This window comes from Manduca sexta, chromosome 20, assembly GCF_014839805.1.
Source record: "Manduca sexta isolate Smith_Timp_Sample1 chromosome 20, JHU_Msex_v1.0, whole genome shotgun sequence".
NCBI classification, from domain to species: Eukaryota; Metazoa; Arthropoda; class Insecta; order Lepidoptera; family Sphingidae; genus Manduca; species Manduca sexta.
The window spans coordinates 4,297,834-4,321,738 of NC_051134.1; the positions used below are offsets into that span (position 1 = coordinate 4,297,834).

General features: G+C 33.3%; 2 long non-coding RNA genes across 2 annotated transcripts; one reads left to right on the plus strand and one right to left on the minus strand.

Moving 5' to 3' along the window:
• The first annotated feature begins 3,455 nt into the window (after positions 1 to 3,455).
• LOC115449104 lies at positions 3,456 to 6,110 on the plus strand. Its single transcript, XR_003939143.2, has 2 exons — positions 3,456 to 3,757; positions 6,004 to 6,110. It is a non-coding gene; the product is annotated as an uncharacterized LOC115449104 (long non-coding RNA).
• Positions 6,111 to 8,431: 2,321 nt separating this feature from the next.
• Positions 8,432 to 10,441, minus strand: LOC115449090. Its single transcript, XR_003939138.2, has 2 exons — positions 10,349 to 10,441; positions 8,432 to 8,760 (listed from the first exon to the last, which is right to left on the minus strand). It is a non-coding gene; the product is annotated as an uncharacterized LOC115449090 (long non-coding RNA).
• Positions 10,442 to 23,905: the final 13,464 nt, after the last annotated feature.

Genomic DNA, 23,905 nt, shown 5'->3' on the forward strand with positions numbered 1-23,905 from the left:
TTATTTTCGAATTGATCCCGAGAATAAAAACAATTAACGAATATTTCCCATATCATCGTGTTAGACTAATGGCATTATGTAAACTGAAGGCGGGGAAATCCTGTATCCGATATTACACCCAAGTATCAGCTTTGACGAGTTACAAACATCAAACGTCAGGTCTGCCCATAAACGTCACTCACAACTTGTAATCGTAAAATTCTGAATGCACTGCGTAGTGAGGTCATAACTGTGTGAGGATATACAAGTTCCTCCTCATGATGAAGTATATTCACAGGTTTAAAGACAACAGTTGTTCGAAACCATGCTACATACTCCAGTAATAAGGTACATAATCCTACAACCCCTGAATTTAGACGTGATAGTACGTCGTAAAATATCACAAACACAAACTTTTCGTAGTAAATTAAATTGCGTCAAAAACTTGCAACACAGTAACGGTTAATAATTAATAAATTTGGTCTTTATGAACAATTAATTAATTAATAACAACTTAAAATGGGAAAGTGATTCATTGGAAGGTAATTAGTACAATATCGCGTCGTTCTAAAAGTTTTACGCAATACTTTTATTGTTTCATTCAGTATTTATTTAACTACGAATGGGTTTCGGGGAAAAAACGTCCTTTGTCATTCCTCATCAATCTTGACGTCATTAATGTTTTGAAGGCAAAAAAAAGAAATATGAAATTTTGACAATGTTATGTATTAACTAGACATTTTTGCAGCACGTTATGGAATTCATGGAAGGTCACCTCGTTCTATATCAAAAATATGCGTTTGTAGATACATTAATTATCATAATTCACTCTGTTGCTCAATATCCGGCAAACTAAGAATGGAAGAACGCCTTTTTTGTGTACTAAAATATTAACTTACTACTTATGGAAACTTATAAAAAGCAATTCCATATGTGTGATACATGCAATTTTGTGACCAATCAAATAAAATGTTTCAATAATTTTCAGCATAAGATTTTATTTCTCCAAAAAATTCCAACAGTAAAATCCATAGCTAATATAAATCTTAATAATCCAACAATAAAAAATATTTCTCATAAAATTACTGTAACGCACAAGTTCAAGTTCGCTGATTTATAACTCAAATAAATTACGAAATGTGAACGTATTATTAAACCTGTTTACAAAAACAATACGTCGTGAGACGTCACAGCAACAGAATTGCGCGTCGTGGTCGTGGTATTAGATACCGTGAGATTATATAAGTATTACTTGGCATAAATTATTTGGATTGCATTTTGGCTTTTAGGACTTAGATACTCGCGGCTTTGCCCGTATTTAATGTTTAAAAAGCAACTTAAAACGCTCAGGATTATAGCTACGACATGGGCTTAGCGGCGATGCGAAAAATAACAAGATGCACGGTGTGCAAAAACCGAGGCTTCCTGTCATAAAAAAATGTTTTTTGCGGGTTTTCGCAAATCTAAGTAACAGTTATTATTTAAATGGTTGGAACATAAATTAATTGAATCTAAAAGTTAAGATATTACATTATATTCGTAGAGTCTTAAATATATAAAAACTCGTATGTAGTTTTATTAACTATTTTGCTAAAACGGATAACATTAAGGTGATTAAAAACATTTATTTTCTAATATTTTGTTTCTTAGTTACCCAAGAGCATAGTATTATGTCATAATTTTCTATTCCAATATTGAACAAGCGAATCATTTGATAAATTTTAATCTTAAATTGCTGCACTAGATGCCGAAAAATATGAACAGACAAGGATCTAGATCCTCTCCCTAGGGAAAGGCTAGTCAGATTTACAGATAAATAAGTATGTATTTATTTCTTAAAATGTATTTCCTAATGGTTAGTAATTGTGAGACTTGACTTAATGCAGGACTTTTGAAGAAATAATCAAAGTAGAAATATCTCTAAGTGCGGCAATTAATGTTTTAAAAAAACATTAATAATTTAAAAAAATTAAGCCTAAAATGTAATTCTTAAATTGCTTATTATAATTAACAGGTCCTATAACATAACAATTATAATTTTATGAGTTAATAAATTAACATTCATGTACTATGTTTTAAATTTCTTATCTTTAGGTGTTAATTTTATGGAATTTAGCATCAGTATAAACATTATCAAGAAACCTTATAACTTATTTAAACCTAAATTTGTTCAACAAAATTTAGGTTTCAATATTTTTATTTCTTGCTGTTTTTTTTTTATTTTTTTTGTGCGTGCACGGAAATAAGACCCCTCTGCTCCTGATGGTAAGTGGAGTGGGATCCAATATAATATCGTGTGAGGAGGTGTGATTACCCTTCGGCAGTCGACACAATTATGACGACCTATTGGAACCGTTTACACAGCTGATCCTGGAACGCGAAACACTTACGTGGGCCAATATGAAGGGTTTATTGTTGAAATTATTGTATGTGAATATATACTCAAATATTGTACACCAATGTAGAATAGTAATTATCTATGTTTATTTTAGTTGTATTCTCCTCACTATTTTTTATTATCTATGGTGATTCAATTTCTTTCTGTACCTCACTATTATAAAATATAAATATGGCGATTGAGTACATACTTTTCATTTCCCATGTTATTTAAATGCAATTTCATCATTTATCACCTTGGATAAGGTGATTGCTATTAGAGCGAATATAAAATATATCTTACCACCAGTAAATTGTTTTGAGCATAAAATCAGGTTCCTCTTGCTTATTTTATCTAACGGCGCACGGCCATACGGCCTAGGTTAAAAAACTTAAAATTAATCACAGTACTAAAAATTCAATTAAATATCACGTGCATTGGACACGAGGCATACGTATTAAAAAAATATTAGAAACAAGTCGTTAGTCGATAGGATCTATGCGCGCCAATTAAAGGATTTTCTTTTGTAGCTTTTAGTTTTTTACATGTTTTTGAATTTGGAACGAGAAAAAAACAATTTAAAAGTCGTTATGCAATGTGGATAAGTATTACATAGCTATTCTTATTAAATCTGCTTACTAATAAATACTTTTTAGAGATAATATTGTTTATATTTTTATGTATATTCACATACTATAGAAAATAAAGATGAAGTGTTTGTTTGTTTAAATGCACTATCCGGAACTTCTTGACCGATCCTAAAAATTCTTTTACTAGTTATAAAATCTATGACCGATTTATTTTTAAACTGGGAATAGATTTCAACAAGAAAGGACAAGTTAGTTAAATGTTTGATTATTCCTGACAGCCGCGGCGTCTCATTCCCGAAGACAATAACATCGCGGTGCGTCACAACAAACAAACTATTTTCTTAACGAAAAAGCGTATCAAATTAAAATCCATTTCGAACCTCTCAATCAAATATGTCTGATCCAAAATGACCGCTATAACATTATAATGACAGGTCAGACAAAAACTCTGACGTTGTCTTTGAACCCTATTGACGCGCGTCATCCACTTTATATATAGCGAACGTCGTTCAAGGCAGCATATTAAGTTGGAATCTCGTTGTGTTCGGACGTGTTACAATGTACACAAATCCTTTTGAACGTAAACATTCCGTGTTGCGGCAAGCCCTCGATAAAGTAATGAGGGGTGATATGCGCCTTAGTTTCCGTAAGAAGGACGATATGTCAAAGAGAAGTAACGTGTCGGGAAGTACGTCTTCTGTTGCGTCTTCTACGAATGGGTTCAGATCGAAGTTCAGCTCGAAGAGGTGAAGGGAGAAAGGTGTTGCGTGGTGCCAGTGATTTGTTTTGGAGTTACCCACTATAATAAAAGGTTGGTCTTGATTTTATATAACAGTTGAAAGACTAATTGATATGCGACATTTTTTATGACATTAAGTTTCCTACATATTTAAAATCAGCACTTTTTTCAATGTTTTTTTAAACTAGTTAAAAAAAATTGTAAAAAAAAGTCTCTTATTTCAATTAGCCTTTCAACCGTTGATATGATTTTGTTGTTGTTTGTGTTTGTAAGATAGAATTGAAAATCGTACCAAAAATGTTATTTATATAGTAAAAATTGTTTACCTAAAAATACCAAATATTTATTCCTATTATTGGAATTTTATTTTAACGTAAGGCAATAATGCAATTCAAAATCTACCTTTTTAATTAATAGACTTCATTTTGATGTTTTTATTTTTCCGTTCTAAGCACTTAAACAATAGAAATCTACAATAAAAATAATTATTCGTAATGAAAAATTACCACATAATTGCATATAGTAATTGCATCCTTTATACACTATTCAACAGTTTTTCTAAGTTATTATAACGAAGAATGTTACGTCAATTCAAAGGTTGACCTTAACAGCAAACAATATATTAAATTTTGACACATTTAAAAACGTTTATAAAAACCAATTATAGACGTCACAACTGCGATTTAAGATACATCGAATCGAATGATTTTATACTCTTTCTTATACTAATAAAGTATAAAATCGAATGCTTGAGTAGAGTAATTTATGCATTTTCCTTTATTTATCATTAAGATAAGATCTTATGACTTAGTGCCTTAATATTAAAATGTAAAAAACATCTTTGTGTATTTTAGTTAATTTAGATAGTTTCAAGTTTTTCCATTAAGTACATTTAAAGTATGCGAGCGAAGAATTTATTAAAAATTTCACGCAAACATAATATTTATGGCATACACAAGCAAATCAAGGCTAATTACCTAGTTAAAAATAAAATTACTCAGTACATTCATTCATCGGTTGGAAGCTAATTAAGATTACGATAGGAATATTTGGGCAAATGTTTGCGTGCTTTGTAAATATTTGATCCAATTCTAATGAATATATTCTTATGTATAATTATGTATTTCCCAACGATATAGGGAGTAAATGAAGTATAACGATTATTCCATTTTACATTTTATTGTTTTCTTGTCTCATTTAAATGTTTACTATCTGGTCATTGACCCGGATAGTCTTATATTTATGTAACTAGCGACCCGCCTCGGCTTCGCACGGGTGCAATGCTGACTATTTAATGGATGTTATTATTATACATATAAACCTTCCTCTTGAATCACTCTATCTATTAAAAAAAACGCATCAAACTTCGTTGCGTAGTTTTAAAGATTTAAGCAAACATAGGGACAGAGAAAGCGACTTTGTTTTATACTATGTAGTGAAGAATAATATATGTATAATAATTGATTTAATTGAGCAATTACGACAATTAAAATATTATTAAAATCAGTAGTACAATACACAATCCCTTTATTGGTTTAGTAACATAAATTCTGAAATCGATAAAGTCATAAGTTTAATCTGGAACAAACTTCGTTCTGTATCCAATAATACAAGTTTGTTAGTATATTTAACTTCCCTACGAGGATAAAACTCAATAAATGTACAAATAGTAATAAATATGTCAACATAACTAAACATTGTTATCTGTTATTAATTCCCTTCAATTGCCCAAGCGCACATTTAAATTGAAGTAGAGTTATCTAAACAGACAATGGTCATGTGGCACTTTATTGAATCCTTCAATTGAAATAGGGTTCAAACTAACAAACTGTATTTTATGTAGGAAATTATACCGTATTCTGATGGCGAAAAAGCACACATTTAAGTCTGAAAAATAATAATTTTTTTATGTTTCGTAGATGGTAAACTAAAAACTATTTAATTCAATTGAAATTTAAGAATATATTAGAAAAACAAAACGTTCAATTTAAAGCTGATAAATGGGTGTTGTATCGGATATTGAATCATACAAAGGTAAAAAAACTTCAAAGAAAATATAATAGACCGAAAACATTAAACAGTATAGTTATAGATCGCACACAGGACAAAATTTGTGTTTCAAAAGTTATTACCAATTGGTTATAAGTCTATATTTCTAGTATATAGTTATAAATCTGGTATAAAGTATAGTATTGAAATACAAAAATAACATAATTACAGAACATGCACATTAAAGACGTACAAATCAAATGATGAAATGCCATTATCTGCAATATAATATTTAACTTAGACTAAATGTATTTTTCTTTTGCCCACAGGTCTAGTGGTCGCAGTCCGTGGTCTGAAGTAGTGAAGCCAGCATGGGATCGGGTCTAACTTTGACACCAGATTGTAGTAAAAATTTAATAAAATAATATATAATATATTCCGTTGTTTTATTAGACATAAACATTTAATATTTTGAGACAAAGACGTTTAAGAGAAAAAAAAATAACTAACAATCCAAAATTATTAAATATTTTCAAATGCCTTATAAAGAGCATTCTACTCACATACACCTGGGCAAGAGAATAACCGCTCGGGTCCCTTGCATAGGACACGAAGAAAAAAACATTACGTTTCTTTGGGAATTGGGTAAAAAGCCGTCACGAGCTACCACCACTTATGCAGAGTCTTGCACTAATGAAGGCCTCTGATGGACCCTACAATATGACACAAATCTTGTATAAAGCTTGTCAACTATAAACAGTTCGATGTATTACCTTCCTTTGGGAATTGGGTAAAAAGTCGTCATAAGCTACCACCACTTATGCAGAGTCACACAGTGCACTAATGAAGGCCTCTAATGGAACCTACAATACGATATAAATCTTGTATCAAGCTTGTCAACTATAAACAGTTCAATATCAATGTGCATATCACAGACACAATACATATTTTCTCATCACACTACTTTGCTTTGTGCAGCCTTCGAGCTTCAGCCCTTCCAAAACAAATAATTCCAAATCACTCATTATGTTTACACTTATTATTCACATTTTGGATGTAAGGCTGATCTCGCTTTCTCACGCTTTACGGTAGGCTCCATTAGTTGCTACCTTATATAAAAGAGAAATATAGTACAGTGGCGAAAGGTGATATGTTCCGAGAGGGATCCCTACACAACACTGTTGGCAAATCGTTCTAATGATAATTAAATTCTACAGAAATTCTGCATAAAGGAAAGCCGATAGGAATCGAGTTACATGGACCCTTCACCATTGATGAATTACGTTCTCTGCGCTACACTATGAATGCTATACATTTTAACTATGTTTGCAAACATAGTTCAGATTATTCGAACACGATGTTGTCCAAAGGCGCTAAATAAATGTGGGCTTACGTGGTCTTTCATCCAAAAGTTACTGAGTTTTGTCTGCTCATGTAATGATAGGTTTTTTGATTACATAATGCCTATTCTTATTGTTAAATGGGTTCATGGTCCCCAGATGACCGAATTCTAAGTAATAAATACTTCAAGAATATACAAGTTATACAATGTATATCTAAAAAGTTACTATCGGCTTTAATCTGTATTTTTATCAAAGCTGTATAAACCAGGTAATAAAATACAAACTCGATTAAATAAAATATCAATTTACTAACTAATTTAAAAATAAATACTCAATTATTTTGTACCATCTGCCACGCCTTTTCTCTCACTCGTCATAGTACTTATATTATATAGCTTTAGACATACATTGCCTCTATATTTTTGTGCTCACTAATTAGAACGACAATTCCTAGCGATATGCTTATATTGAATGTCATTCCCATATTTTTTCTTTTTATATTAGTTTTGTAGAAAAGCATTTTGATTATGACCCCGCTTAGTAATGAGGTAATATATATGACTAATGTCATAAGGCACTGTTGGAAGTTTATAAGAACTTGGAATAACTTAACTACACACAAATGAGCTCGAATAAAAAATTTGACTATCGGAGTCACTTAAGCTACGTCTTATTTTCAAGCAGGTTTTTTTAATCTAAGAAAAAATTCACACGTGCAATATCACTAGTCACAAGCAATCTAACACAAAAGTGATTATAGACTGTAAAAATATTAAATAAAAGTATAACATATAGAGTCATTTTGACACTGCGCTACTAATTAAACCATATACTTTTTTCTTGAAAATGGCAAAGGTCAGGTATAAAATATAGTGTGTTAGTTTCGAACATAAAAAATATGAATAAAAGGAGCATGAATTTGACATTCTCTTAGGTAACTAATACTACGCGAAGAGAGTTTGTTGGAGCGGCAACATTTTAGTCAGAAATATTATACTTACACGCCATAAATGCACTAAACTACGAAAGCGAAAATCGAAAATTATTATCAAAACGATTTGAACCCCTACAAAAACAAGTCAAAACTAAAAAATATTTAAAAGATTATGATACGAATATGCAAGTAAACTTTTTTATCGCAATAAAATAATCAAATCATTTATTCGCTTTTGACTGTGGAATACGTGTCTTCAGTCATAAGGTCGCGATTGGCGTAATCAGCTAACGTCTGATTTCAATCAAACGATTCCAATCTTAATCATCGATCAGATCTCAGGAATAAACCTATCAAAATAAATCATTTGTAAACATAACATCTCAAATACTTTATTCTAATTGATCCGTTTTCGAGATCAAATTAAATAATACGATTGGGGTCGTTTATTGAAATCTGCTGTAAAGAGACACAATTATATCATATTATATATTTTTTATTTATTTAAATATATTTTTTTCTTAATAACTGCGTAAATAATAGCTATATATATTTCACATATGCCACTATAAGAATTAAATTAATTAAGAATTAAAGCCGCTCTCAATCGTGTAGCGGCTTCACTTTAACCAAAGGCTGATGTTACCAATTACTGTTGTAAGGTCCCATTTGATATTAAAAATGTGAAAGTTTTTAGAGATGGCTTTATTTCTTGACCTTGTTAGAAATTGAGAGTTGAACCCCTAGTGGTTATTATATGGGGCCTACAGTATAGCTGGCGAAATGGATGGTTCACCTCTGCGTACCCTCTGAAACAGAGCAATGCGAGATGATATAAATCTTAAGAAAATTGGGGCTCGTTATGATACAACAGACACACTAAAGGCCTTATCCAATAAGAGTAGACAGAAATTATTAAGCACTATCGGCTGCAATTTTGACACACACCTCTGCCTCTTCCACATTCAAAGTTCTTATATATTTTTGCCAGTGAAATAACATAATTGAATAACATGAATGAAATTTTAAATAATGATATATTTAAATAAAATCTCAATATGCCTCCTTCCTTAAAATCTGAGATGTGTTTTTTGTGAGACAAAAGCCGTCCTAAGCCATTGAGCGCCATCATGCAAACATCTTATACATTAATTATATTTATTGTACTGTCAGTCATAAAAGTAACTGAGCAAATTTAAAATCGGCTTTAAACATTTTTGTCCTAAGTACCAGTAATTTTTTCTTGACGAAACTAAATTTCAAAGAGTTAACTTTATCCATAAATATTATAAAACAAAGTCCCCTTTTCTATCTGTCTATATGTTATCGATTTTCTCAAAATCTACAGAATTTTTATCACTACTTTCTATCACAGAAAAATATATAGTGTGTCTTTTATCCCGGAAAACTACTTAGGAGGACGAAACCACGAGCAAAAGCTAGTCTTGGATAAAAAATAATATTCCGATTGAAACTAATTTTTAGAAGCGGTTTGAAGTTTCGAACATGTCGAGCTACTTATGTGTTTAACTGTACATCAAGAAATAAACAGGATACTAAACGAAGTCACGGGCAACGTCTAATAAAATTACAAGACGCTCGCCTTTCATATCTGACGCGTTAAAAGGAAAACCAGTTTCATTATTTGCAGAGACCGTGTCACGTACTTTTCTGACAATGCATGTATCACGTTACTAAACAAGACTGGCTTAATACCAAACAAAGGGATTACAATCACATTGTTTAATTGTGAAGCCGATGTTAAACTGAGCAGAAAAATAAAAACCTGCTTAAGGCCACTACTTTTGTTTTATATAAATAAATTTATCGTTGTCTTGTACTTTTAAGAAGTTAGGTCCATATTTTGGTATTAATATACTGATGAGGTTATTAAGGAAAAATGGGAATGCCGAAGCTGCCTTCGCTAAAAATTTGAGACCGCATCTATTCAGCTTTGCCTTTTTAAAAATTTACAGCCTCGGTGGCTTAGTTGTATTATGCCGGCGTAAACTTCAGCTAGTTGCTAGGTTCGAATCTCGGATAAGCTGAAGGCATATTTGGTTTTTCTGCTCAGTATCAACCTGGAGTCTGGAATTTATGCCTGATATTCTGACAGGCTTGCCGTCGACCACGTTATAGGATGGACTACAGACGGTGAAAAATTGATGCTTTGGTTCTACCTACGTATACCCTTTGGGCGATAAATGGCGTCAGTGAGTATGAAAGACAAAAGATTTAATTTTAGATTTCAAAAGCGATTAGCTTTTTTTATCTTCTAAATATTTGGACAATGGACCATTATTTATCAACAAATATAAATAAGTTTTCAACAATAAACCTTTATAACTGGCCAGATGCCTAGAGGTCAAACAACAAAATTCAAATACTTGTACTTACTTAAACTAGCGGCAGGTGTAAATACTTAAGTAGAAGCTTAGGAAGCCTTGAAATTATTTCTTCGAAGTAGGTTCAAACCAAATGGAAACCTGCGCGAATATGCTACTGATAATAAAATATCGACCGTATGAAATTTATATAGCGTTTAAAATAACATGAAAATTAATTTCACGACTATAATACACCATAATACTTCATTACATTCGACAAATCGTGCGTGCGATTTTAAATTTAAACTACAAAATTTAATCTTTCTATTTCCCAGATGATTAAATCATTGTATAAACTACAGCAAGCCATTTCTAACATGTTAGTCTGGAAATCTTTAGAGGAAGCTTATAATATAGTGTTTACAATGAGTTACACGATTTTTAACCTCGCCCCATTAAATTTGATCCATAATGCAATCAAACCATGTCTAGTACTCTTAACATTCAACAGAGGCGCTTATTTGTTTTCATAGAAAAACAGTTTAAAAGGAGTTTTCACACTAGAGGGCTAGCAGAATACGATACAGAAATACGTTGCATTTTTTTAAATTAATGGACGTACGCTGAGTGTTCATGAGGTAATGAGTAAAATAACTGGGGATATATGTTTAATATTTTTATAAAAGTGGAAAGGTTACAAAGGGACAGAGTTCAAGTATCCAGTGGTTCTTAAATAAAATTTGAAGCCTTAAGAATGATTCAAATTGACATAATATATGTATATAATAGGTTGCGATATTGATTTCCAGCACATGAGATTTCTTGTGTTTACGCGAATGTTAGACATTGATATGAAACAATTTTCTAATTTATCCCCCCGTGACCATGAAAGTTTTAATCTTCGAAACGTCGGAAGAAAGGATAATATATAAAACCGCGATAAAATTCGAAATATTGTTTTATTTCCACATTGTGATTTAAAAATCAAATAACACCAATAGCACTGATACAAAAAGACTCTCCAAAAATATGTCTCAAAATAGTCAGTGATTTCATTCGAGATGTTACATAAATAACTTACAATGTGTAGGCACCTTTAAATAAATATTTACGTTACACACATAGAATTTAAAAAATATTCAGAGCAGGTTGATAGGTTGCACCTGCTTGAGTAATCGTGTTTAATCAAATTGATTTAGAGCACTGCGCGAATTCTAAAAATACACGAACATAAAAGTTCCGCAACGAAATCGTTTTTGTATCTCTCATATTTATTTTATTGCTCGCGGCTTCGCCCGTGTGAAGGAGTTTACCGGGATAAAGTCCACTGTATGATAAAAGTCTTACTACACATTTTCCCGGTACTGATAGGTTCAAACTAATTTTATCCCCTTGGGAATAGAATTAATCAAAATCCTTTCTTAGGGGATGCCTACGTCATAACATCTACCTGCATGACAAATTTCAGCCCGATCCGTCCAGTGGTTTGGGCTGTACGTTGATAGATCACTATGTCAGTCAGTCAGTCATCTTTGAGTTATATATATGTATATTGTACAGAAAACCAATAGGAATGAAGAGAACTATTCTGGTAGAAAGGTAGCTTAAATACTATGATATTCTTACTCCCTAAAATTTGGAATAACAAACATCACACCCAGTCCGTGTCGTCTTATTGTGATTGGTTGAAACTCAATGCGCAAGTCACGTGTTAGACTCGACCAATCGTAATGAAACAATACGGACTATTATGATCTATCCGTGTGAAAAATTTCATCTAAATCCTTGTAGAAGTTTCCTTTACTTACGTTTAACAATGTTTTCTTACTTTTACGCGAATTTTAGATAACGAAATTAAACTGTTTTTTGGATTTCATCGCGGTTTCTTATATTATAATTTTTACCGTTTCGAAGAACTAGCCTTGGTTAACCTCTTAGTCCACCCCGTGACCATGCAGGCTACAGTCTTCGAAACTTTAAGAAGAAATCATAATATAAAAACCATGATAAAATCGGAAAAATAGTTATATTTTGATATAACAATGTTTGTCTAATATAAAGTTGATGAAGATCGAATTTTATTATTAATAATATGGTCCTAATCCGAACAACTATCTGAGTCTAAAGTCATTACGAAATGACGTCAAAGTCGAAACGCCGCGTGGAAAAATACCTAACCGCAATCACACGATGATAAAATTCACCTACTGTTAACGATCTAATGCATTTAAATATTATATTTTAATTAAAATTAAATTGAAATCAGTAAACATGGTGGGCGCATTCATTATAATCTCGTTATATTGTTATTGTAGATGTGAAAAATAGAATACAGTTTATCAAGTTCTCATTAATAAGGCACGTTTTGTGGGTCGGATAAGTATAGTGTAATGTCTATTTACTATCAATATTGGGTGAAATTAAAATATCGTTTAACAGAAAATTGTAGAGAAATATGGAAATTTCGTGAATGAGATGTAATATGTAACAAACTTTATGTAATTTTGTGCTTAAGTATAATTAATTAATGATTGTGTTCTGTTTATGCTTTTGATAAATAAAAACGAAATAGCAAAAAACATATTTTATTGGTCACGGACACAAACAAACATACAGAAGTATTAAATAAATAATAAAGAACACTTTAAAATTATAAACATAATACAACTAAGTAAATTATTTCTTACAAGTATGTAATTTTAACACCGTACACAAGATGTTAAAATCCGCCATATTGGCCCACATAAGTGTGTCGCGTTCCCGGATCAGCCTGTATATATCCGATTCCAACAGGCCGGCATAATTGTATCTATTGTCGAGGGGTAATCATCTCTCGTCAGTGGACAATCTATTGGACCCCTCTCCATTTACCATCAGGTGCATTGGGGTCACTTTAGCGAGCACGTATAAAAAATTATATCTATATAATGTGATGCTGCATGCCGTGGCCTTGATGAGAAAGTGGCCAATCAATAATAAATAGTAACAATATGCCAATTAAATTGACTTTTAAGTGTGTGGCCTTGATGAGAGAGTGGCCAATAAATAATCAATATTACAATTGAATTGATTTTTAAGTGTGTCAGAAATTGTAAGACACAAATATTTGTTTATAATTGTGTGCAATCATAACAATATCATTTATCACACTCATACACTCACGTTTTTTTAAGGGAGGCAGGGACACAATTGGTAAACCCACTTTTCGCCGTGTACATTCCGTCCCATGATGTGATGGGGTGAGCCTATTATCATATCAGGCCCAAATTCCAGACTCCGGACTGATACTGAATAGAAAAATCCAATATAATTTTACCTGACACAGAGATCGAACCCGTGCCCTTAACACTGGATTCGTACCGTAATACAACTACGCCACCGTAATTAGTCAATATTATTTATCATTTATAGTAAATAAAATGTATTTTTTAAATCAACAATGAACGCAAATAACTTAATTAAATACAAATGCTAAGAAACTTCAATAAAAATGACATGTCAACAATCAGAGAACTTAAACAAAGCAATTAATTGTTTTATTCGTTTATTATATCTAAAAGATGTTTACTTGACGTTAAAATAACTTTAATTACTTTTTATTGCATAAAAACAGTCATTTGATAGTTAATTTTAATTTTAATTTCAACTTGAAAAGGCAGGTGTTCAAAACACGTCCTTTCTTCTTTTGAACAAATAACGTCAGTGTATGGTCAAATCATTTTTATAGTGGCGCGGAAAAATAACCTTACCTTAACTCATGATGATCGGAGTTGCGTTTACAAAGAGTGTCAGTTTTTATACAGCTAAATATTATGCTCAGTTACGTCTTTTAAAAGTTGAACAGTGGATTTATGTAATTAACAATTATATTTCTTAAGAAAGCACTACTTAGTTATACTTATTTAAAAAAATATTGGTCAATGACAGCAAATTATCACAAAACAAAATTGACCAAATTATTTTGCTCTATCTAAATTTATCATAGCCAATTATCAACAAAACTTAACCTCTAGATCAGTCGGTTAAGACTCTTAACTCACAAAGTATCGAAGTCTTCGAAGTATATGTATAATAGCGTGAGGTCAGTAACGATTGCTTTGTGTAAACAAATCTGCCTCCGGTGTGGGGAAACCCGGTTACGCTAGCTGGCTTGCATGTAAACACATTAAAGCTACGGTTTCAAACACAACGACAGACTGAATCTATTGCTGTATCGAATGAGAGACGCAGAATAGACGTTTCGAAATTGAGGCATTGACTAAGATTATTTTCTTCTAGATTATGACATTATATCAGTGGCGAAAGGCGAAATTTACTGAAAAGAAACTTGACACAACATATAGGTAGGTACTAGATACTGATATGTATGAATGCGGTTTGTGAATCGTTTTGATGATAATTAGATTGTACATAAATTCTACGTTAAATGAAACTGGCAGCAATCGGGTTATATGGACGCTTCGCCACTGCACTATATTACTGTATTTCTACATATAAAATGATCAGGATTCCCAGTATATAGGTATTAATAAAAATTATATACGGCATCTAGAATACTACCGTAAAATTTATTCTTGTTAGTCAGATATCTAGCCATTTGAGAATGGCTCACTGTCTCCAATTTCTTACCGCGGAATTATTACTAATTTGGCAATGACTAGACACCGGTTAAATACATCTCAGACTAAAAAAATAAAACATTATCCATGTTTTTGGCAGACGTGGCCTACTTGACTTTGACGATAATGATTCAGGTAACAACAAGCTATTTATTTGACGATTTCGAAATTTGAATTTTAAATTAACTTGTTGATTAAAACGAGACAATGCCTAAAATTTATCAGCAATTTGCAATAACGACCGCATTCGGAATCGTACCTTTAATAACGTATAAATATTTAATTTCTGTATGTTTTTACCGTAACTTTGATTGAATGAATTTGCTTTGAAGGCTGTTTCTGTACTTTCTGTGGATATAAATAGGTTGTATTGAATTTACATCCTTGAACATGTTTTTATACGTAACGCACCTTTATTATATTTTTAGAGAATTTTCCATCACGTGATACTTAAAATCGTGATTATATTCCTCGCGTGAACATAATCTCTTGAGTACATAAAACTAATTAATATCAGTTATAGATTATGTCATTTCCGAAGACGCGCCCTATCACCTTTTGAACGGCGGTGTCACGGAGTAAGGCAAATGAATGAATGAATGAATGAATGAATGAAAATGAATGCGTGTGCACTTATACTGCACACGCACACTGTAATCGATTAGGGAAAGTAATATGGCACGTCTTTGTGGATGAATTATGTCGGCATTTCAATTACGGCATAGATTTAAGGAAGTCAATCTAGTCTTAATGTAATTTAGTGCTTAAGTTAAAAAAAAATAATGATCTATATTGTAGATTAAAAACTTACGATATTTTTAGGATAAAAATATTCTTGTGAGGGTAATTTTTGCAAATATCTTTATGAGGGTATTTGTGATACCTTTTGCTATAAAAACACAGAGCGTTTGACAGACCAGGCAGCCGTCAGTCAGCAATCGACAGTTGGCAGTTGGGATCAAATAGTTGTTCATTAACAGTCGTATCGGTCGTTTGGTTTGTTTAATATTTGTGAAGCTATATCTGTAATCAGTGATATTTCTTTTTATGTTGATAAAAATCTCTTCAGTCTAACAATATGTATATTTTGTATCTTTGGCTTTTGTATAAATAAAAAACTCGGATAGAACTTAATTAAAATAAAGATGTGGTAATATACCTAATATTATTGTATTACGTATGTGCATAATAATATATAATAATTACAATTAAAATGAACACTTCTATAATATTTAAATAATAGAAGTGTAGATTTTAATTACAAAGGTATTGTAAAAATTAGTTTTCAGTGCATTTTTATCTAGATTTTGTCTTATTAAAATTTGCATTCGCAATTAAACGCTTTTTTATTGACTAAAATACATTTTCCATTAAAATATTAACACATTATTCAAATTAATCTTTTTGTTATTCTTCAAGATGTTTAAAATCGTTTAAGTCCGAAAGATAGTCTTTGGCAAACCCACAAACCTTAGTTTTATAATAGTTTATAAATAGCACCTCTATGTTTCTTAACATAAAAATGAAAATGTATTTTATGAATCCCTCCTTGACCTGTATCGGTAGCATTAGGACTTAAACAAATCATACCATGTTAAATGAAATATTACATAAAATTGTTACGTATTATATAACTGAGACGGTGCAACAGTTACTCAATATTTGGATGAGGTAAGGTCATTCATAAAGTGATAATAGTAAATATAGTTTGACTGATTATTAATGTAATTGAATGCATATCGAGGGTTGAAAGGCTAATTGATTTAGGGTGCACCTTTTTTTTTTCAAAAAAATTTAATTCAAAGAAATATAGAAAAAAGTGCTGATTTTAAATATGTATGAAACTTGGTGTCGTAATTAGTATTTCACTGCGCTCGCCACCCTGAGGCAAGAGATGTTAAATGTTGATATTTACACTGGCTACAATTTCTGAGCAGTCCGTAAAGTTTTGGAATTGACTTATTGACTATTTGTTACGGAAAAGTGCAATATTATTGCATATATTCAATAAGTTAAACCAAGACTTTGCAAACTGCACAGCAATTATATGTTATTTTTATTATAAGGCAGAACATTCATACGAGCGCAGCCGCAAGTGAAGCCTAGTAATATATTAAAACAATTAATTTTTATAATAGAATATGATAGAAAAACGAATCAGACTACAGACTTATAAGAATTGCAATTACTAAGGATGAGTTGGCGTTTTTACACAATTTATTAGACCGCTATGCAAAAACCTATTTCGTTTTTGTCCAGGGGCCTTATTCTCTATCCCGCACGTTATTTTGACAGTGCGTAACAAGCACGTAACACAACCCATCATGTTTAGTACTATAGAAATTTGGCTTACGAAATACCATTCCACACACATTTCTCGAAGATAACATGACACGGCCGCGTTATGCGTTTACACTATCATACAGAATAAGGGCCCAGGGGCCTTATTCTCTATCCCGCACGTTATTTTGACAGTGTGTAACAAGCACGTAACACAACGCATCATGTTTAGGACTATAGAAATTTGGCTTACGGAATACCATTCCACACACATTTCTCGAAGATAACATGACACGGCCGCGTTATGCGTTTACACTATCATACAGAATAAGGGCCCAGGGGCCTTATTCTCTATCCCGCACGTTATTTTGACAGTGTGTAACAAGCACGTAACACAACGCGTCATGTTTAGGACTATAGAAATTTGGCTTACGGAATACCATTCCACACACATTTCTCGAAGATAACATGACACGGCCGCGTTATGCGTTTACACTATCATACAGAATAAGGGCCCAGGGGCCTTATTCTCTATCCCGCACGTTATTTTGACAGTGTGTAACAAGCACGTAACACAACGCGTCATGTTTAGGACTATAGAAATTTGGCTTACGGAATACCATTCCACACACATTTCTCGAAGATAACATGACACGGCCGCGTTATGCGTTTACACTATCATACAGAATAAGGGCCCAGGGGCCTTATTCTCTATCCCGCACGTTATTTTGACAGTGTGTAACAAGCACGTAACACAACGCATCATGTTTAGGATTATAGAAATTTGGCTTACGGAATACCATTCCACACACATTTCTCGAAGATAACATGACACGGCCGCGTTATGCGTTTACACTATCATACAGAATAAGGGCCCAGGTTATTCTTTCTTATGGCATTCGTTGGTAACATATAAAATGGAAGTTTGTGTAATTTGTGGTTAGTTGATTTAATTAATCTAGATTTTATTTGCAACAGAGACTGCGTGTGCCTCAAAAGGTATCCGTGTAAGATCACTTTATTTCCCGTCTGCCTGTCAAGGACTTTGTTTGCAGGAATGCATAGAGGTATTTATTATTCGTGATTATTAGGTTGGGGTATTACTCGGATTTTCAAAAATTATCTCATTTAAGTTTATTTTGCCGTTACACAAAGTTGACTGCCTCGGTGGCGTAGTTGTATTGCACGTCCGGTACAATAGCGCTCTGAGGTCCTGTGTTCGAATCCCGGGTCGGGCAAAGTGATATTTGGGTTTTTCAGCTCAGTATCAGCCCGGAGTCTGGAATTTGTGCCCGATATGGCGATAGGCTCGCCCCCTATCACATCATGGGACGGAACATACTTGGCGAAAAGTGGGTGCCCTAGTTGCGCCTCTGCATACCCCTTCGGGGATAAAATGCGTGATGTTATGTATGTATGTACAAAGATCCGCAAAGGCACCCCTCGTTTAGCTAAAGTTACAAAATGGTCTAAGTAGTACCTCAGCGTTGAATAGCTGGAGGTAGCATAAACTATTTTACATCCACCTGGATAGCGACTACCGTACACAAGGTGTTAAAACCCGCTATAGTGGTCCACGTAAGTGTGTCGCGTTCTGGGATCTGTGTATATCCGGTTATTTTGATGAATGCTCATCAAGCAATTACAAATGATACGATATTTAATTTTTAATGGTATCCCAAGGTACAGGCACTGCCTAGTTTGGGTACTCCTGGTAAATACTTTATTTTTGTTTTTAGAAATTTGTTTTGTTATACCACTGTTTTTTTTTTAACTGTAAAACACATTATGCACTTTTTCAATAAAACTTATTATTATTATTATGTTGTATCTTTCCTGCGGGAAATCACGGCATAAAGGCCGGTCCTTTTGGAAGGCTTGCGTGGGGACACAGATCCAACACGTAGAGGCCCCTTTAAGATACATTACTCTAGTTGGGGTTTATACACCTTGCGAGTACTCTCTCTGTCCGTACTTATGGAGGAAATACAGCCAAAGACAGCCCTTGCAAGGTGCAGGGACTAATGCAGAAAAGATAGGAATTATACTGGGTCTATGGATGGGAGCTAGCTGGACTGGTTGCTGGGCTATTGATTGATTGACAACGGGACGCCTGCCAAGTAAAATGTCTCAATCTTATGTATTCAAGGCAGACGGTGACTTGCCCCCCACTAGATGGGCATCCCATAAGTGGCGTAAGCCAAGGACGCAACACCGGTGTGGGTGGCTTAAGGGTGTCGAGAGATGTGCACCGATTTCACCATCGCGGGTCGCTATCGCGTCCCGGAGCGGGCTTCCTCGCTATTACGCAGATTGAGCACTTCCACCCTGTAGCTGAGGTTCTTAGCTCTTGCGACTTCCACCCCTAGCCGGCCAGTTAAGGAAGCCAAGGGTCAGGGGGTCTCATTTAGCCCCCACGGAATCAGGGACCGCGGTGTCGCCACTCACCGTCGGCTCGCCACAAAGCCGCCCCTGCGGGCTTATTATTATTATTATTATTAATTGTGTCCAATGCCGAGGGGTAATCGTTAGACCTCACTCCATTTACCATCGGGTGTAGTAGGGTCAATTCACTGAGCCCTATAAAAAATCGAGGCGGAGTTGCCGCGCTGACGCGTAGTCCGTTCATGTTAAAATTCATAACAGCACATATAAAAATTGCCTGTATTTTGGACACTAAGTGCGCATACGGTGTCGCAATTAGTTAAATGTCAATTCCAATGCCAAGATTGTTAATTAAATCTTATTAGCAATGTCTACCATAATATATTGCTAAAAAGTTTTTGTAGAAATGAAAAACATGCTTAGAATATAGTTATCAAAAGTTTTATAAAGCAAAATTGCATAAAGTCTGGCGTCCACTAGATTAAAGCCTTTAATTACCATCAAGTATTATTTATCATAATAATATCACGAGATGAACAATCGCTTGTCTCTTTGAAAGCTTTACAACTGGCCATAAACAGTAAACAGCAAGACAGTCCAAGTAATTTGAATAAAGATGATAAAAAATGAAGATGTTAATGGTACAATATTGCACTGATCATTATGAAACTGGACGTGAAAATTTATTTACAAAATGTTCTCCGAATCACATAGCTTCCTCGGCTGCTTAGCGGCAGAAATGGCCTATGCCGACCATCAGATATTTGTGTTGCAACATATCTATCGATATTTATTCATCATATTAGGTCATTATTAGGTCCTATATTATCATAATTTTTAATAATACAATAATATCAGCCCTGTATCATATACTTCCTACTGTTGAGCACGGGCCTCTTCTACTACTGAGAGGTATTAGGCCTTAGTCCACTACGCTGGCCTAGTGTGGATTAGTAGACTTTACACACCCTCAACATTCCTATAGAGAACTTCTCAGGTATGCTTGTTTTCTCACAAGGTTTTCTTCAATGTTAAAGCAAGTGATAATTCACAAAGAATACACATATCATTTTAGAAAAGACAGAGATGTGTGCCCTTGGGATTTTAACCTGCGGACATTCGCTTCGGCAGAGGTCCTAGTGAATACCAGGCATTAGCATTAAATAGTTTCATATTAATTATTAGTTGTCAAAAAATTCCTAGAGCGGATTGTGGGAAGTCGAAAAAAACTTAAGTGACCTCGAGATCTTCATTATTACAATTTCAATCTAAATGTAAAACTTAGGATCTTTTATAGATGTAAACGCAACAACCACTGTTAAAAAACCTTAAAATGTCCCAGAATGAAAGACGTTGATTTCATTATTTTAATATTAATGTCGTCTACGTTCTCTATTAAGTAATTTATTTATTTATGTATTTATCACAAATAAAATGTAACTTTACAGTACCAATACCAAAAAACTATATTCTCATCAACTAACATTTAAAACATAAAACCTTAACCAATTTAAACACTGTAAAGCAAAGCATATAATTATTTTCTTAACTAAATATTAAATAATTAACAAAAACTTAATAGCTATACATTTTTTGCACTTCTTATAACTATCTAGCTATCAATTGACGTCATAGCTATAGAATGATCTTAGACAACAACATTACACAATAAAAACAAACAGGTAATTACAGTGGCGACGGGTGAAAAGTTTGAAAAGGTAACCTGATGCAAAATAAGCGGTGATAGCCTAGTTGGGTATGGAACGGACTGCCGCGCCGTGACGAATGCAGGTTCAAAACCCAATGGCACACACCTCTGACTGTTCTAGAAATTATGTGTGTAGTCTTGGTGAATTATCGCTTGCTTTAACGGTGAAGAAAACATTGTGAGAAAATCTGCATACCTGAGAGATTCTCTATAGGTATTTTGAGAGTGTGTGAAGTCTACCAATCCGCACTAGGCCAGCGTGGTGGACTAAGACCTAATCCGTCTCAGTAGTAGAGGAGGCCCGTGCTCAGCAGGGGGCAAGTATATAATACAGGGCTGATATTATTATTATTTATATAACCCGATGCAAAAATATGACATTAGTTAACATATCGCTGCCATTTTAACAGAAAACAAAAACTAAGACAGACGTAAATAAACCTAAAAGGGAAGCCGGTAGTAATCTGCTTGTATGGACGCTTCGCCATTGGGTAAGTAGCACAGGACTATAATCATACCTGATGATATAATGATTGACTGCTTGGGTGGCATAGCTGTATTCTGAATGCGCAGTACTATCACCGCTTCGAGTTTCTGGGTTCGAATCCCTAGTAGGGTAGAGATATTGGGTTTTTATAAGTATCAGTTCGGAATCTAGAATATGCGTCCATATGTAATAGAGTCCCTGGCTATCACATCATAGGATGGAACACAAACAATGAAAAGTGAGTACCCAAGTTACATGTCTGCCTACCCTTGCACGAATACCACGCGTCTATGTATTTATGTAAGTACATGACCAACTACTGTATTTAAGATACGCCCTGATAACTTTCTGTGGCAGTATGAAACACAATAGCTTGTATAAAATATTGTAGTTCTTCATTACAATTGTAATGTTTTAAAAGTGAGCCAAGTCTCATATAAATCATTAAGAAAACGGTTCAGCCTTGCTAAGATTATTATTTTATTACCACTGTCTATCCTTCTTCGATGATAGCAACTCAAACGCGCGTTTGACATTAAAAAACTCGTTCGTTGCTCGCTAAACCTTTATTATCTAGTCCGATTCTTTATTACAATTGCATTTAATTCCCACAGCGGTTCAATTAAGTGAAAAATAAACATTAAAACGGATGCGAATAATTATCGAAGCAACGAGGGGTGCACGAACTCGTATTGGATTTAAGTTATTATACCTTGGCACATAACGATTAAAAATTCTTTAGTGCATGGAAAAATCTTTAAAGTTTTCCTATTGGTACGGATAGCCATATCAATAGGGGGTATTGCAGTACTTCAAGGATTGACAGATTTTGAGCTTAAGTAGCTCCGCTTGAGTGAAACATAAAATCCCGCTGAAGAATTTGCTCGTTAAAAAGAAGTGTTATTGCAGTATTTTTTATTAGAAATCTCGTTTATTTCTTACGTACTGTATCTTCACGCTGTCACATATAGGGTCATTTGACATTAAGTCATTAAATGAAACAGGATATAATGCCCTAATGCTACTACTGCTACTTTAAGAGAATTCATCGCACTTTCAGTTGGAAATGCAGCCACGGACATGCCATATTCGCATTAAACTACAAAATATTCAAAAAGTAAAAAAAAAATTAAATCTGGTTTTCTGATGGAAATATTTGTTATTAATGGGTGATTTTTGGAACAATGCTAGCAGAGGTAAAGATGAGTATTAAGCAGTAGCGAAGGGTCCGTACAAAACGATTCCTACCGGCTTCTGTTCATGTAGAATTTATATAGAATCTAATTACTATTAGATCAATTTGCAGGCCGTATTTATACATAACTAGCTGACCCAACAGACGTTGTCCCGTCTTAACTATGAATATGCAGCGCGCATTCTGTCAATCGCTGATAGTTATTTCAAACAATTGACAGTTATATAAAATGAATAGTTTCGTTAAGTTTTCTAATTTTCCGCGCAATTTTTTGATTTTTTTTCTTTCATGAGAACCGTCTCCTGACAATAACAAACACAATAAAAAAAATTGTGGAATCGGTCCTGCCGCTCACGCGTGATGGCGTGACCAAGGGAAATAGGGATTCATTTGTAAATATATAGATATAATATATGTTGTATCGGCTTCCCTTTGAGATAATTTTACCTTCCGCCACTGGTATGTGACTTCATTTATTAACGCAATGTCAAAGCCAAAATTGACTTTAAAACTTTATGCATATGCATAAAGTTTATGTTAGTTACATATATATGTATTATAATTGAATTAACAATAAGATTCTATTGTTAATTCAATTATAATACAGCATAAAAATCACGTTTTTTTCCAATTTTTTGTTCGTTAACTGCAAACCAAATAAAACATTAGATTACATCCGCTTGAATGTATTGTTAACAATGCTGTTATCTTTTCTCATACATAATGCTATTAAAATTTGTTTTTTGAAATGTTATATTGTTACTTAATTAGGAACTATAGCATGCTTAATTTACGACTTTCATCTTGGGATACACAAGTAGAAAAAAAAAGATAGTAGATTTTTTTTCGAAACAGCAATTCCAAGTCTAATGGAGTACAATTATAAACACAATCATAGTTATTACTAGGTTTTGATTAGATATTTTATATAGAGTCTGGAATTTGTACCCGAT